Genomic DNA, 18,730 nt, shown 5'->3' on the forward strand with positions numbered 1-18,730 from the left:
GTCGATCATGATGCTGGAAGACGGAGGCTATGATGTAGTCTTCAGTAAGGGAAAGGTTTTCCTTAGACACACCATCACTAGACAAGTGAAGCAGATTGGTTCATGGGTCAAGAACCTGTATGCTCTTGAGGTTCAATATGCATGCAAAGCCTTGAGCAGTGAGGCAACTGATGGAGACTTAGTGGTTGAGAGGGAGCGTATATTACCTCTCAACATGCAGAGCCAGAAGAAGTCTCAGATGATTGTGGAGGAGCCATGATTGGTGCAACAGCTTCAGGAGGTTGTGGAGCAGCCACAACAAGGGAAGCTGAGAGGAGATCAAGTAGAGACATCTACTCATGCAGAGACCTCCAGTAGGGGGAAACTTCGAGCCAAGTGGGCAGAGGGATCACATGCAGCCATACCTCCAGGTAGGAGGTGGGGTGATGTGGATTGATCATCCCGAGGAGGAGGGGCAGGATCCTTGAGATACCCAACCTCTTGGATGAGACCTTGCTACAGGAGCCTCGATGTGGAGTAGCAAGAACTGACTGATTGGGTAGAGACAGATGCGGATGGAGTAGCAGAGAGAGCAACAGTGTAGGGAATCCCAAGAGAGCGCATAGCTAGCAGGCTGCAACAATGCGAGAGGCACAAGTGTTTTGCACAGTGCTAGGTGGCATAGAGAGGTGTGCAATGGTGCGAGATGCATGGAGATGTTGCAGTAGCGCAAATGTCAGAGAGGGAGCACTTGTCAGCAACAGGTAGAGCTTCAGCATCAGATTATGTTCCTAGCCCAATAGAGTGGTCAGTTGGGAGTGTTTTTTGTTCCAAGTGTTGTTGGAGCAAGTGGACCGGGCAAATGTGTTGCATGCAGAACATTCCAGAGTTGCAGGATAGGGGTTGCAGATAATCCATATCTTGTTGAGAGGGAGTGTTGAAAATGCAACAAGATGATGGAGCTTAGTGAAAAAAAGTCACCTTCACTAAGTGGGCCCGCAGGCTATTTTTGGCCCAAAGTCTATTTTTAGACTATGTCTATTTTTAGACATATGGATCATGGTCTATGAGTTGCAGGATGCTATTTGTGGATGATTGGTCATGTTGGTAAAAATAGATGGACTTCTATTTTTAGACATATGGGCGGAGTCTATTTTTAGACTGTCAGGCTAAAAATAGAACAGTCAAATATTATTAGCTCTTAATAATATTTGGACTATAAACATTATCTTATCCTCTTGCAGCACTTCAGTTCGAGATACAGATGTGGCACATGTAGCTGTCAGAAGGAAATACGCTTTTCTTATGGGTCAGTTGAGCTATTGCATGATGGACTTCAGTTAGAACTCAAGTGATTGAGTTTGGTGGAGTTGATTGAGGAGTTGATGGAGTTGTGTTCAGTTTGACTTGGTTGAACTAGTTATATTTAGTCTAACTGCAGAATACACTAGTGATGAGTGATGTGAATTAATTATTAATTAATTCACTAATTATTAACTCATAAATTAATGAAAGAATACATTAGTTAACTCAGTGCATGGACAGTTCAATGGAGACAAGTGTTAGAGGTGAGTGAAAGGGCAAGACAACTGTCAGTTATGACTATAGTTGTGCATGAGATTTGCACAATCAATGGATTGAGTATTGCCAATGAGGATTGCGTGGTTCAGCCAAGGGAAATACGAGTTTGGATCAGCCATTCTCATCCATTCTCATGTAGGATTGCGCAGTGGAGGAAGACAAGCAGCGAAGGAGATTTGAACCTATGATTGATTTAGATCTGAGCTAGTTTGTGTGTAACAGGTGGAGATAGTACTGAGTACTTGCGAGGAGTATTGTACTATGTATTGTTACATGTTCTCAAAAAATATAATATACAGATAGTTTGGGGTTTTCAGCTGTATGATTTCCCCGTGATATACTGTGTTGATATGTGTGATTGATGCTTTAATGTGCGCATGCGATTGTTTCTGAATATTGCAAATTGATGATCAATAGTAGAGGAGTTTATGTATTATGCATGCATTCCGCAAATAGTGTATAATCAGGATAATCTCTGTGAATAAGTGTTATATTATTCAAAATTTCTACAGTTTCATTAGAGGTTCATTAAGAAGGCTTACTACCCCCTCATACTAGCTTCAATAAATACATATTAGCTTATGCATCATATAAAACATTTAGTAGCCTATTAACCATGAGAAATATCAATAACAAGAGCTATTCACATCATAAGAAATATGCCATTCATGTAACCAAAATTTCATCAGAATGAAGTCATGACAAACTAGTCATATAATCACACAATAAACAAAAACTTGTTATGATTGATATAATTAAAGAATAACACATAATAACATATGCATAGTGCCAACCAAGTCAAGTACTTCCATGTACTACCCAACCATAGATTCGGTTGAACAAAATATTTGTTCCAACCAATCACTCTCATGCCATATTCCAAGCATGAATGTGGGATCACATGGGATAAACCAAAACATAAAAATACAAAGAATCCACATGAAACCACCTCCACCCTCATGCCATAGTGATTTCACCCAATATCAGGTCCAGAAATCACCAAAACCAATACAAGCTTGGATGCCTCATAATTTATTCACCATACCCAGAGGAATTTTCTTATCTCCATCCACTTGTCAATTTCTTCCCAGAAAAAACCATCTCTACACTCAACTCTTGCTATTTTCTTGATACCACGTCAACCAGGATCCAAAATCTATTGGCAATACAAAGCTTCACCAAACAGGGAACCCACTACATCATGGCTACCCAAGAAATTACATAAGGCAATGTTGTACATGATTGTCAATCCAGTTAAATCCCATGCCAATGACAACAAAAATGACCAATAAGCCAATGCATGAACCATGCATTGAAATCCCAACAAGATAATCAACACATACATTGTTAACTGCAATTCCACAACTTCTTTCTTCCCTTTCTTGCTACTATCCTAATCCTCTTCTTGGTTTCCCTTGAATTCCTCTTGCACTCCTTTGGATTTCCTTACTTGTCACTTGATTGTGTATTTTTTGTGTTCCTATAGTGTCCTCTTTCCTCTTTCCTTGCTTTTCCTAAAAACAATGCTAGAATGTTGTCTCTCCAATTTCGTTTTATTTTTCTTTTCTTTTCCTTCATTTTCCCTTGCATGCATATTCTTTTACTATTTTTCTCCTTTTCTTGTTTCTTCCTCTTCCCCACTTGATAAAGTGGAATTTCCTCATTTTCCTTTATTACTTTTGCATTTTTCCTCATGTCCTTGCTAGCCCATAATAAATTAATTTTCCATTTATTTCCTTTTGACTCTTGCCAATGCCAATTCCAATATACATAGCCAATAATAAATAATTAAACACAAGCATATCTGAATGTAATGTTTCCCCCCTCATTCAGCTTGGAATACACCTCCCATGAACTTGGTTTGATTTTTTCTTTTATAATGTCCATAATATTATTTATTTACATGGAATTTTAAGTTGAGGCTGTTACAAACCCCTCCCCCTTGGGGGAACACTGTATTCAACATTCTTATGACTCTTATGAAATTTGTTTTTGCTGAAATCATAACAAACATAATACTTATTGAAGCTTTATAACATAGCTCAATTCAATATTTACAATGACAAACAAACACACACACACACACGTGCATATATGTCATTTCACCTAATATTGGGTCTAGAAATCACCAAAACTAATACAAGTTTGTACACCTTAGAATTTATTCTACCCATAGGAATTTTCTTGTCTCCAGCCACTTGTCAAGAGCTTCCTCGATAAAACCATCTCCATCCTCAACTCTTTCTATTTTCTTGATACAACCTCAACCAGGATCCAAAATCTACCAACAATCCAATGCTTAATCAATCAAGGAACCCACTACATAATGGATATCTAAGAAATGGCATAAGCCAAGGTTGTACATGAGTGAAAATATAGGAAAATCCCATTCCAATGAAAAAAAAAATGACCAATAAACCAATTCATGAACGATGCATCCAAATCCTAGCAAGATAATCAACACGCACATTGTTACCTACAATTTCACAACTTTTCTCTCCCCTTTCATGCAGCTATACAAATCTTCTTCTTGGTTTCCCTCTAATTGCTCTTGCACTCCTTTTTCTTTCCTTTCTTTTCACTTGCTTTTGTCTTTTTAGTGTTCCTATAGTGTCCTCCTTCCTCTTTCCTTTCCTTTCCTAAAAGGAATGCTAGAATGTTGTGTCTCCAATTTCTTTTTCTTTTGCTTTTCCTTTTCCTTCATTTCCCTTGCATGCATATTCTTTTACTATTTTTCTCATTTTCTTGTCTCTTCCTCTTCCCCACTTGATAAAGTGGAATTTCTTGTTTTTCTGTTATTGCTTTTGCACTCTTCCTAATGTCCTTGCTAGTCTGTAATAAAGTAATCTGCCACTTATTTCCTTTTGCCTCTTGCCAATGCCAATGCCAATTTCCATAACCAATAATAAATAATTAACCACAAGTATATCCCAATGCAATGTTTTCCCCCTCATTCACCTTGGAATACATGTCCCGTGACCTTGGTTTGATTTTTTATTTTATAATGTCAATATATTATTTATTTACATGGAATTTTGACCCTAGGCTTGTACAAACCCTGTTGGACAGTTGTCATTGTCTGGATGTCGAGTGCCTATGAGTGTGTTGGCATTGATGTCAACCAGATTATCATGGTAATTCAAGGTTCAGGAGGAATCCCATGCTTTCTATAGTACTCTGTAGAGAATCATCATAGGATCAGGCTTGCTGGAGAAGCCATAAAATTATGACTATGGTGGTTGGGAATTCAAGATTCTAGGCACAAGAAGAAGAGTCAAGGAGAAAAGAGTGGTAGAGAGTTCGAAACCATTTATAGGTATAAAATTGGCTCAAAGCCTACATCAAACCCTCTCCATTGAAAATTTCTCTGAAAGAGCTTTCCAGTGTTGTGTGGAAGTCTAAAAATGGACTCCTGGATCAAAATTTATGGTCTGCCAAATTCAGGGCCTTGAAGTCCTAAGCAAGTTGATATATCAGAGGTTGTAAGAATATCAGAACCCCAAAGCAAGCTATATTAGAGTTCAGCAAGCATACGAATGAATATCGTAGGTCAGAGCACATCAGGACCTGATATCAGAACCTCAGAGCAGGTTATATCAGAGGTCAGAGCACACCGGGACCCGATATCAGAACCTCAAAATAGGTCATATCAGGATATCAAAATATTGGAGGCCATTAAAACATCGGAGGTTGGACCATATCGGAATATCGGGACCTCATAAGTCCTTATTATTGAAACTCATTAAAAGTGCAAAGGTATGCGAAGGTGTAGACATACAAAGGATTTTGATGCAGGACCATGGCCAAAGGAGGCTCTTTCTCTCTCCTCAGATAGGACACATGGAAGCTTGTGATTGTCCTTGAGAGCTGAAGTGGAAACTAACGTCGGCATGATGTGGCAGTACTATCAAGACATGGTAGCTTGTTTGGGCATTTTCGGTGACACAATGGGGAAAATAAGAGTGACACATGTCACCACTGACAAGGCACCACGTGGAGAAACAACATAGGCATGATTTCATCTTGAAGGTCATCATATCAGAGGTTGAGGACATCGTAAATCCTGTGTAAATGGAATTGAAATCATTACGATAAAAGGGGGCTCTGATATTCTCTGGCACATTGTCATGTGGAGACCAAAGGAGCTAAGGGATAAAAAGAGGGAGTTAAAACCCAATCGGGACTTTCAAAGAGTTTTGATATGAAGTGGTTCTGATATAATGCTACAGTGGGATGCTAAGCTGATAGACACAGGTCCAGTCTTATCAGAAAGAAAACATTCAAGGAGCTAAACGTATCAGATTTGTGTGATATCGTAAGGTTTCTTTTGAATGAGTCTTCGTTGTAACAATACAGTGAGTTAAATGGATGAATGGGTCAGCCGCTGGAGATTGAATACAAATTAACAAAGTTGGTTTATAGAGTAGCGAGATCTGAAGAAACTCCTGAGACAAGGAAACGAGGATAATGGTCCACGAAGAATATCTGAATAAATGGAGAAAGCCATCGTCTACCTCATGTGCATGTCTTGTAGATTTAAATGAGGAACATAATGGCCATTCCTGATTACTTTCAAACTCTGTGGAGCAATGAATAGGCATGGGAAGTCACGATAGAGTGTGCAAGCTGACTGAGAATAAATTCTAAGTATGGAGGATTACACATGGAGTCAGTGAAGAACTCCAAAGCCCATCCTGTGTTTAATGCCATGAAAATATTCAACCTTCAGAAGAAATCGCAGGAGGAGGCATACTGAGGTACACTTGGGCAGTATAGACACAGGAAACAAATACAACATTGTGCAATGTGCACCATAGGATCAAAACCATAGATTTCCATCGAGAAAGGTAGAGGGGAAGAGTGTATGGTTTTTATGCTAAGCAGTGTGAGCGGCGACAGTTTTGTGTAACAAGTGCAAGAGGAGAAATGAATGGTGTGTAGTTGTGAGCCTATGTGACAGAAGGAAAAGGGTTGAGGATATGATATTCTGAGTAGAGGATAGAGTGCTGCTAAATGAGGCCGAGGGATTATGTGGAAAAATAGAAGACTGAGGGAAAAGTTGTTTGTACAACCAACCAGATTGTTATTTTATCTGTAAATTTATATGCCTATGTTTTCAATTTGAAAATTGTATGAAATAGTAGAATAGTGGAAACAACAGGTTGTAGCATGCGTTTAGAAGAGGTTGGTGCCTCTTGGAAAGTTGGTTCTTGCTAACCTAAGGGGGTTGGTGCCTCTTGTTAGTGGGTGCTCACAAACAAACTGATGTAATTAAGTAGATTCTTAATTTACATCATAAACAAACAAGAATTTGATGGTTGTTTCCCTCTGGGTTTCCATGTGAAAACACCAGTGTCAAAATGCGTGTGCTGCTCATGTGATTGGTTTTCTGAGCATATTAATGATTAGAGTTGTTGCTCACATTCTTTATGAATGAATTCTCTCATAAGTAACAAAAAATAAAAAGGACTAGAAGCATATTCAAGAGAAATATTTAAGCATCTCACTATTACTTATTGTCCCCCATCTCAGTGATTCCTTATTCCAAAAAACCCCTCCCTCTTGGGGGAACACAGTCCTTGGTGTTATTATGACTCTTATGAGAAAACAAAATTATTGAAATCATGACAAACATACTACTTATTGAAGCTTTATAACATATCTCAATGTAATATTTACAATTATATATATAGGCACATTTTCTTCTACCAACAAATAAAGAAGGATATAATGCTCACATCTGATCAGCCATCTCCCATGTCACTACATCAGGCCCCAAGTGCTCCTGCTGCACTTTAACTTGATCGATTTCTCAGTTCTAGAGCATGAGCTTCTTCTTCTATAGGATGCATTAAGGCTGTAGCTAAAACTATCCTTGTGGTTCCACCTGTAATACATACCAATCAATCACATGATCAACATCTTGTATTTATCTTTTAAGTAGAGAAACATGAAAAACATCATGAACTTTCACTAATGGAGGAAAATCAAGTTCGTATGCCATTGGTCCAATCCTCTCAAGGATCTCAAAACACCCACAATACCGAGGTTCCAAATTGGCACGTGATTCAATCTTCAAGGAACTCTTCTTGGGCTTTGATACACAAGTACACATGCTCTCCAACCTAAAAATCCTTGAATACTCTATGATGATATGCATAACTCTTCTACCTATCATGTCTTCCTTCAAATTCTTTTTGATAACATTTATCTCCTACTCCATTTCTGTCAACATATCTATTCAAATAAACACCTTTCTCATTGGATTAGTCGAGATGATAGGAGTACCACAACTCCTCCCATAAAGAGCCTCAAATGGATTCATCTTCAAGGATTCCTAATACCCATTATTATATGAAAACTCCACCAATGGAAGATACTCCTCCCACTTACTTTGTTTATGCATGACATGCATCCTCAACATATCCTCAAGGATCCTTTTTATTATCTATGTCTACCCATCTATCTGCTGATGATAAGCTATACTGAAGGTTATCTCTATCCCCAAGCCTACAAAAAATTCCTTCCAAAAATTGGAGGGGCACTTGACATCTCTCCCCAATATAATCCTTTTGGGAACTCCATGCAACCTCACAATCTCCTTAATGAATATTTGAGCCACTTCATTAGATGAATTAGTATACTTTACCACAATGAAGTGATCTACCTTGATAAACCTGTTGACGACAACCATGATGGATTCATTCTGCCTCGATGTCCTTGGCAATACTATAATCAAGTCCATGTAAATAACCTCCCATTTCCATTTCAGAATCGAAATAGGATGAAAAAAACCAACTGAAAGATTGCATTCAACTTTAACCTATTGAAAGTGCAAGCACTTAGAAACAAACTTAACCACCTCTTTCTTCAAGTTAGGAAAATAGTAGAAATTCTTAATAGTTGTCAAATTATTCTGATATCTTGGGTGGCCTAAATATGGCATGACATGAAACTCTCTCAAAATGAGCCTCTTCAATTCACTACTATCACACACACAAATCTCGCTCCTGAATCTAACCAAGCCATCTGTTGTGAGGTGATGCTACTCATCCTTATCACCCTCACCTTGTTGTTACAATTTTTTCTTAAGCTACTAGTACCTCTCATCTTGTTGCCTTTCATGTAAAATCCATTCTCTCAAATCTGTCCCATAAGATATCACAACTGAAAAAAGATTTACATACTGAGAGCATCCACAAAATGGTTCTCCTTGCCTTTGATATACCTAACTTCAAATTAAAACTCACTACGAGTAGCCAACAATCTAGCTTACCTTGCATTCAAATTGGGTTGGTAAAGAAAGTACCTCAATCCACTATGATCACTCATCAAAATGAACTTCCTTTCGAGGAGATAATGTATCCACATCTTCAGTGCATGAATGATAAATTCCAACTCAAGATCACGAGCAACATAATTATGTTCACGCTCATTCAACTTTCGTGATTCATAGCAAATAACATGCCCTTCTACATCAAGAATCCACCAAGTCCCTCCTTGCAAGCATTTATATGAACCAAAAATTTGTTAAAGGAATTTGCAATCCTCAAATTTGTAGCATTCATAATAAATTGTTTCAACTGAGAAAAGTTGGTTTCACACTCATTAGTCCATTCAAAATTTTTTCCTTTCCTTTACAAGGATTTGATAGGATGGACAATCTTGGAGAAGTTCATGATGCACCTCCTATAATAACTTGCTATTCCCATGAATGATATGACCTCATTCACATTATTTGGAGCTAGCCACTCCCAGATAACCTTAATATTTTCTGGATCCACTGTTATCCCCTCCTTGGAAAAAACATGTCCCAATTAATGAATTTGAGTTTGAAAGAAACTACACTTGCTGAGATTGGCATACAACTTATGCTATCTCCATAATATCAATACTGCTGTCAGGTGCTCTGTGTTCTTTTCCTCATTCTCTAAATATACCAATATATCATCAACAAAAACGATCAGAAACTTATTTATGCCAGGTCACAACACAATGTTCATCATACACATGAAGGTGGTTGGAGCATTGGTAAGACCAAAATGAACCACCACAAACTCATAGTTCCTATAACTTGTATGAAATTGAGTCTTATAGATGTCTTCTTCCTTGATGTGCACTTGATGATATCCTGATCTAGGATGAATCTTTGAAAACAATGTATCTCCCTTCAACTTAATCAAACAAATCACCATTTTGAAGAAATGGATACCTGTTCTTGATAGTCACCTTATTCAACTTCATGTAATCAATGAGCAATCTAAGAGTACCATCCTTCTTCTTTACAAACAACACTGGTGCATCCGAAGGAGATACACTTGGGCTTATGTATCCTTTATCATGCATCTCTTTAAGCAACAACTTTAGTTCCACCAACTCGGGAGTGCTCATCCTGTAAGGTGCCTTAGATGTCGGTGTTTCTCCTCACATTAACTCAATAGAAAATCCCACCTCTATATGAGGAGAAAACTCTTAAATATTTGCAAGAAACACATCCTAAAACTGCTGCAAGATAGGGTACCTCCTCAGGACTTCACCATCCTCATCATCCATCCCCTTGTGACTGCAAACATGAATTGCAAATAATAAACAACCTTTCCTATAGTTACGCTTATCTTGCATGCTTGTAACCATTCTCACTAATGTAGTCTTCTTATTTCCTTGCAACACTCTCTTTTATTCATCATCATCCAAGAACTCAATGGCCTTCTCATAGCAATCTACCTTGGTCTTGGGAATAAATAGCCAATCCATGCCAAAAAGAATTCTATATGCACCCAACGGAAGAAAATTAAGTTTTACTAATGTAGGCATGCCATTAAGCTCAAATTCAAAATACTTCATCCAATGGTGAACTCTTCTCTTGGTCCCTGTAGCCAACTACACCAACAAATATTCAACATGCACTTCCTTATCCAAACAACACTAATCCACCAGTTCAGGAATAATATAGCTATAACTTGATCATGGATCAATCAAAATAGAAGCAACTCGATCAAAAAGTTTCACTTTCATCTCGATAATGGATCCCTAATGGTTTACCTACATGTTATCAAATACTACATAAATGCAGGGAATTCTTTAACCTACATTCCAAAATATTAGCACCTCATATGCACGGTAGATCTGAGGCTTGCCACCGTGATACAATGGATAACACTTCTTGCCATGATCTCTGCCATAAATCCAACACTTAAATGGTACTCTGCCACTACCTTTATTCTTCTACTCCACAGGTTGAGACCCACGTCCTTTCTCTACTACATTGGACTTCTTATCTAGGACCACATTTTCCTTCTCAGCTGTATCTTGAGATATTCCTCACTTCTTAGATCATTTCCCTTCAGTTTTCTCGCTGCCTTTCCAATCAGGCTTGAACTCAAGATTGCTCTTTGATTTTTCATAGAAATTCTTCAACTTTTTTATGGATTTCTCCAATGGCTGAGACTCATCAAACTCAATCTGGTCTTTGAATGATAATGCCAAACCGTTGATGAGCCTTTTGATATTTTCTTTCTCATAGTTGAGATATGGCACATACCTCAACAACTCTGGAAATTTGGTTTTATATTATTCATCTAATATGGAACCCATCTTGAGCTGATAGAATTCTTTGTCCTTTCCATCATAATACCTTTCATATAGGCACTTATTTTTGAAGAGTTTTTGAAATTTTTCCTAGGTTAGCTTCTGTTCCTTGATGCACCTGACATGCTTGACATCTTCCCACCAAATATATTCTTTCCCTTTGAGACTGAAAGTAGCTATCTTGGCCTTCATATTCGATGAGTAATCATAAAGTCTAAAAAAATTTCTCATTCCAAGCAACCATGCTTCTCCATCTTTTGATTTGGTCATCTCACCATGAAAATTAGGAGGCATAGATTTCTTGAAGTCCTTTGGAAAGTATCCATTCTTACTCCTCTCATAATGATGATAGTGGTTATGGAAATGATGTCTCCTATAAGAATAGATAGAAAAAAATCCATGCATACTAGCCTTCCTCTCAAGTGTATCCAAGAGTCTTCCACTCTTCATTGTATCACCCCTGTCCATATTGTACCTTTTTTGAGACTGACTTCCATTTGCACCATTAGTCTTCCCCTCTTGTTTATCTCCATGACTAGTCCCTAACTGTCCATGCTTCTATAAGTCTAAAATACTTTGAAGGATAAATGAATTGACCTAAACTTTCTTTTATTAACATTTCACAAGCTCTTCATGTACTTCAATCAACCACTCATTATCTTCTTTACAAATTTTGTTCTCTACCCCTAGACTTCTTAATGTATCCACCATATTAGGAGAGTCTCCCTCTCCCTACTACTCAATTGATCCCTCCCATCGCACTCATTTCTCTCTTGGAATGTACAGGGAGTCATACGAAATATACTCAACCATTCTACTCTTCATATTTGGCCTTCTATTTTCCTACAACATACTACCATTACCTAAAATAAAATATATAATCAAGATGATTACCTCAATTTACTTTTGGTGAGGCTATTACATCTGCACAAGTCAATCAAGATTAGCACAGCACACAATATTATCACAAGAATATCAATTCATACATGAATAAAACTGTAATAACATCATGTGCATATAAATAATAATAGAATAAGTGACATGCATGCATGATAAACATATAGATAACTGACATGTATGCAGAACAATCTACATTTAACCTGAGGTCCAATGTTGTGAACCTACTCTGGTACCACTCTAAAACACCCCACCCCACATTTACCCACTTTGATAACTTACCAAGGTAAACATGAGTTGAGTGTTACTATGCATGACCCAACATCCAGGATCCAATTACGAAAGTGGGGTCCATTTGTCCAGCTTATTGCAAGACTCAGAGACACATGATGACATAGATATTAGGCAATTTCCATTGGTGACCTTTTCCCTGAGCTCAAACCACATTTTGACTGAACTTATAGCCCAATCAAACACATGAAAGTCTGTTAGAGTGGCCATAAATCTCTAGCTGCATGCATAACCCAACCTCCATGTGGTTTTGGTCTAGATTTCTTCTTTCTGTTCTTACAGCCATGAGCTTGCTCCAAGATTTTTAAGGCTAGCCTACAGGCCAACTACCTAGAACTGCCTAGAACTTTACCACTAGTATATATAAGGCTTCAGGATTTGAATCTAAGTTTTATTCTTTCTCAAGCTTATATAACACATACAAACCATTTATACAACCAATTTGTAAACATAGTACCTATAGATCATGAATGCATATTTGTTCACTATTTCATTAGTTTCATCAAAGTTTCATTAAGAAGGTTTATTGCCCCCATACTAGTTGCGATAAGCACATATTATCTCATTCATCCATATAAAACATTCAAGAGGCTATCAACCATGAGCAATATCAATAACAAGAGATCTTCACATCATAAGAAATATACCATGCATATAACCAACATTTAACCAGAATGAAGCCATGGAAAACCAATCATATAATCATATAATAAACCAAAAATTGGTCTCATTGATCTCATTAAATAATAAAACATAATAACATATGCATATTTTCAACCAACTCAAGGACTTCCACATATCACCCGACCATATATTGGGATGAACCAAATATTTCTACAACTAATCAACCCTTTTCCATATTCTAGGAATGAATGTGGGATCACATGGGATAAACCAAAACATAACCATATAAGGAATCCAAAGAAAAACACCTCCACCCTCATACCACAAAGATCTCACCCAATACCAGGTCCAGAAATCACCAAAACCAATACAAGCTTAGATGCCTCAGAATTTCTTCACCATACCTAGAGGAATTTTCCTTTCTCCACCGACCTCTCAAGAGATTCCTGGAGAGAACCATTTCCACCCTCCACCCTTGGTATTTTCCTAAAACCACCTCAACCAAGATCCAAAATCTACCGATAATCCAAAGCTCATTCAAATAGGGAACCCACTACATCATGGCTATCCAGGAAATGGAATAAGGAAAGGTTGTAAATGACTGTCAATTGAGGAAACTCCCATGCCAATGACATAAACAATGACCAATAAAACAATGCATGAAACATGCATTCAAATCCCAATAAGATAATCCACATGCACATTATTACCTGCAATTCCACAACTATTTTAAGCCCTTTCTTGCTACTATCCAAATCTTCTTCTTCATTACCATCTAATTCCTATTGCACACCTTTTTATTTCCTTGCTTATCTCTTGCTTGTATCTTTATTGTGTTCTTATAGTGCCCTTTTTCCTCTTTCCTTGCTTTTCCCAAAAAGAATGCTAGAAAGTTGTCTCTCCAATTTCTTTTTCCTTTTCTTCATTTTCCCTTGCTTGAATATTGTTTTACTATTTTTCTCCTTTTCTTCTCTTTTCCTTTCCCCACTTGATGAAGTGGAAATTCTTCATTTTCCTTTATTTGTTTTGCAGCTTTCATCATGTCCTTGCTAGCCTATAAAAAAGTAATTTTCCATTTATTACCTTTTTCCTCTTGCCAATGGCCATCCCAATTTCCATAGCCACTAATAAATAATTAACCACAAGCGGATCACAATGTAATGTTTTTCCCCTCATTCGGATTGAAATACACGTCACATGAACTTGGTTTGATTTTTTCTTTTATAATTTCCATATGTTATTTATTTACATGGAATTTCAGCCTGGGGATGTTACAGTAAATACTAGAAGCTCTTTCAATTAATGCATGGCACTAAGCTTAGGCATTTGTTTCCAAGATTCCTTCTAGAAATGAGTAGAGCACCCATTTCTTATTTCTGAAAAATCATGAGTTTCGAATACACTCTGATTATTTTGTGATAATTTCCACATAGAGGATCTTGGAGAGAATCTCTGGACTATTAGCTTCTCTTCTCGGGAGTGAAAGGGCCCATATTTTTTATCCTAGATTTCCTTCCTAAGTTTTGATCCTCCTTGGAGCCATCTCCACCATAATTTTTCTTTGAGCATTTTATTCAATAACTTAGGATCTTGGAGTCCCATAACACCCACCATCTTCGAAATATAGAGATTATGCCAAGCTACTAGTTTCCATTTCTTAGAATTCCTCATTCGCCTCCAAAGAATATTCTTGAATAAGATGGTGATATTGTTTCCTATCGATTTAAGAGTCGATAGTGTTGACAAATTAATGCATTGGAATAGAGTGGAGCACATATTTTAGCAAGACTAGATGACCAACGAGATTGAGGGATATGAAAGCCCAACTCTTCGTTTAAATTCATATTTTTTTAATAAAATCATCCCAACAAGCTACTCTTAAAGAGTTAGATAAAAGAGGGACTCCAAGATATTTTACCGGTGGGCTGCTAATTAGGAAACCAAAAACATGACAAGATAGGACTGAATGGTAGGATTAATGCTAAAGGAAAATACATTATACTTTTCACTATTGATAAGAGTGCTATATTCTTCCATTATATCAAAAAGTATAGATTTAAGCAATCTGGTTTCATGCAGAGAGGAGCTGGAAAAGTAAGATGCCATCCACAAATTGTTGGTCAGTACTAGATAAGTCCTTCCCCCAAGGACGAAGCTATTTGAGAGAAACTTGTTGAGAAGTTTCTTTGAGAACCTTGATTTTGGTCTTCAGTAGCCAAAATGAAGAGGATGCGGGAAATTGGGTCCCCTTGACATAGACCACCAGAAGGCTTAAAAGTCATAGTGGGTTATTCATTCAGAATAATGGAATAAAATGAGGAAGAGATCAAATATTTAATCATAGAGGTAGATTATAGAGAGAAGAAAAATTAATAAAACACTCTAAGAAGATACTCCTAACTAAGCATGTCATAAGCTTTAGAGAGATACAAATTAATCAATATCCCAAGATTTTTAAATTTTTTGAAGGAAACTATAACCTGGCATGATTTGTTACAGTGGCATCTAGAATCTTTCACCCCTCAACAAACCCTGTTTTCTCTAGGGAGATTATACTATTTAAGAAGCTTTTAAGGTGTTCAACTATAACCAATTAAATAATTTTATAAATAATGTTACAGAAAGGAACACAGTGGAAACTATTACGGTCTTCTAATTTACCAAATTTATTGATTAAAGTAGTGAAAGTTGAGTTTAGAACCAACCATACCTTCTAAATTTGGGAATATTTTTCTACCAGAGCATTGGAATTTTGGACCAATAAATTTCCAGCAAGCTGATGAGCCCCAATTTTTGGTACAATTTGGGCTCATTTGGCCTACTTGCTCTGCTCAAACCATTCATCTTTTATTGCTTATGCATTCATTTCTTGGTTTATTCATGTTGTTTGTAGGAAGAAGGGTAGGCATTCTATCTACATGACTAATACATGATGATTTCAGGTTTTCGGCATTAAAAGGGAGCAAAGACCACGAGAAAGGAGACAAGGAGACAGTAAGGTGGCACTACTGGTTTTTAGGAGAGGATGTCCACAGTCTTGGGGACCTTCCTCGTGATTCCCACCATAGCTCCGAGCTCCAACCAATCTCCCCACCGAGCTTAGAGGCAGCCAACCGTTCTACAGGAACAGCAGTTACAACTGTTCTACAGGATCAGCAGTTTAACCTTCAGTTGGACAGCCGAGCTCCACAAATCAAGGAAACCTGTTGGATTATCGTTTTGCATAAATACTGAGGTCGTAGCCTTTGATAGGAGTTTTTTTAACTTTTGCATTACTCTTGTAATTTCGAAGTACGAGCTACAGCTCGGTGTTGGTTCTTTTTGTAAGCCAGTTTTCGCATGACATCAGATTTTTGGTTATGAATAAAGGCAGGTAGATTTTGATTTCATTCTGAGTCTCTAAGGGAGCTATAGCTCTCAGGTTAGGGCCCAACCTGAGAGCAATAGACCTCCTCTGTGTTGTAATGTTATTTGCATTTCGTTCCAGCACTTTGTTTCTTTACTTTGACATGCAATTCGAATTTACAGTCTACTGATTTAGTTTTTATGAGATTGAATAGGATTAGCTTATGGTGAATTTGCTTCCAGTTGCTTAGGTTAGAAGAGGATAGTTATAATTCATTGGAGCTCCAGAAAAAGGTTGTTAGAGATCACTGCCATCTCTGCTTAGGGATTGGGGTGCAGTCCATATCAACCACCAAAAAGAAAACGCAGTTCTTTTCACGTCCATGCAAGCTGCAACAGTTAGTTTAGTCGTAGATCCATCCATGCACTTTGGTCTTGATCATTACTTCTTCATTCCACTTCCATGCACGAGTTTCTTTCACAAATTGCACTGCTGTTCATTGGTTCAAAATAGCACAGTTAACATAGGTTAAAGAGTTCTCGTTTTTGGTAACATTCATAGACAATTTGTTTCATCTACACTGCTCCACACCATTCCATTACCTTCCTCTTCTTGTCAACCACACCTGAAGCCACTCAACCGACCTCTGTTCAGCTCGTTTACCTTCCAGCTCTTCCATTACTCACGTAGCTCCATTTACTTAACCTTTCGTTGATCCCATCCTTCCAGCCATCAACCCACTGCATGCACTCTTTCTCCATCTGACTTCTCTGCTCCTGAGCCATCACCAGTTCCATCTCCATCTCACCTATCCTCCCACACCACTCCATCACTTCACCATCTCCCAAAACTCCCACGGTCGAACATCCTGTAGAATTTCACAGACTTCCAGTAGAACCCCTGAGTTTCCTGTAGGATCCCCTGCAGACTTCCTGTAGAAGCCTGCAAACTCGGTTGCTGAGCATCCGAACGTGGTAGACTTCTGTGGACTGATGCTAGAGACCCTCTGGGACCTCTCCTAGCCATCCTGACCTTGCCCATGCTTTCCTTCCATTTGAACCGCTCCTGCACAGTCAAACCCTAATCAAAAGCATCATCACAATAAATCCAACCACTTAATGAAAAAATACAAAAACATGTCTTTTCAGATGCAAGTAGCCTAGATGCATGTATTTCATCTCACTGCAAGGAATGGCACCATTGGTAGAAGTTTCATTCACAGTTTTGCATTGTAAGGGCCTAGCTAGTCAAATTAGGGTTTACTAGGGTTTTCATGCTTTGTTGGCTTTCAGTTTCTTTCTGCAAATAGATTAGCCTCCTTTGAGTTAGCCTTCGTCCATCACTCATAAAGCTTCTTCTGTGAGCATATAGAAGTTGGCTTGAGCCCTAGCGGACTTGTGCCAGCTGACCAAGTGACAGTTGCGACAAGAGCTAGTACTTGTGCATACAGCACTGTCGCTTCCAAGTTTGTACGAACTACCGGGTTGATAAACTTAGAGATAGGAAGCTCCAGGAGTTGTAGCATTATTGCTACAATACTGGAGCCCACCATCTTTTTGGCGCCCTTGCCGAGGAAGCGTTAGAGTATTAGTAATTGTTGCTTTTCTTCTACTTTCTTACTCTTTCCTTCTACTAAGTAGTTTATTTCATTTCCATTCTGAAAAAGTAGCATAGACATTTCCTGCTTTCATAGATTAGCATTTCCTGCTTTCATAGATTAGCATTTCCTTTCTGCAAGCGTAGACTAGTATTTCCATTCTTGCAATTTCATTTAAGCAAAGTAGATTAGTTCTTTCCTGCTTTCAGTTTAATTCTGCATCTTTCATAGTTAGTTGTAGATCAATCTGTTTCAGTTTTGCAGGTACCAAAGGGAAAAAAAAGCAAAAACAATCAACAGAAAAAGAAAGTCTTTTCCATTTCATGCCTCGTAGGAATTGAGATAGATCAGGCAAATTACTACCAAACACCCCCACCACATCACTGAGTCACCCTTCTCTCTTCTTTGGTGACAGTGACCTAGAAGAACCTATAGGTGGACATCCTGAGTTATACAAAGATCCTATAGTAGAAGAAGAGTTAGAGACCACTCCATCTGAAGCTATGGCTGACAATAGAAGAGAAGATGAGAGAATAGAAGGTGCCTTCCCCATCCGAGAGACCAATGGAGAGATGAAAATGAAGAACATTAGCCCCTCCGCCTTACCTCACTTCCATGGGCTGACTACTGAGGATCCGGATACCTTCCTATCTGAGTTTGCTATCCTTTGTAGAACCTATGACTATACTGAAGATGAGCAAAAGCTGAAACTTTTCCCTTCCACTCTTAAGGATGCAGCATTATGCTGGTTCATGGGTTTACCTGGGAATAGTATCACCACTTGGGCTCAGATGCAGCAAGCATTCCATACCAAGTACCGGGATTAT

Source organism: Pinus tabuliformis, chromosome 2_1 (genome assembly GCF_031772625.1).
Source record: "Pinus tabuliformis cultivar Carrire ecotype Pingquan chromosome 2_1, CPIR1, whole genome shotgun sequence".
Lineage (NCBI taxonomy): Eukaryota > Viridiplantae > Streptophyta > Pinopsida > Pinales > Pinaceae > Pinus > Pinus tabuliformis.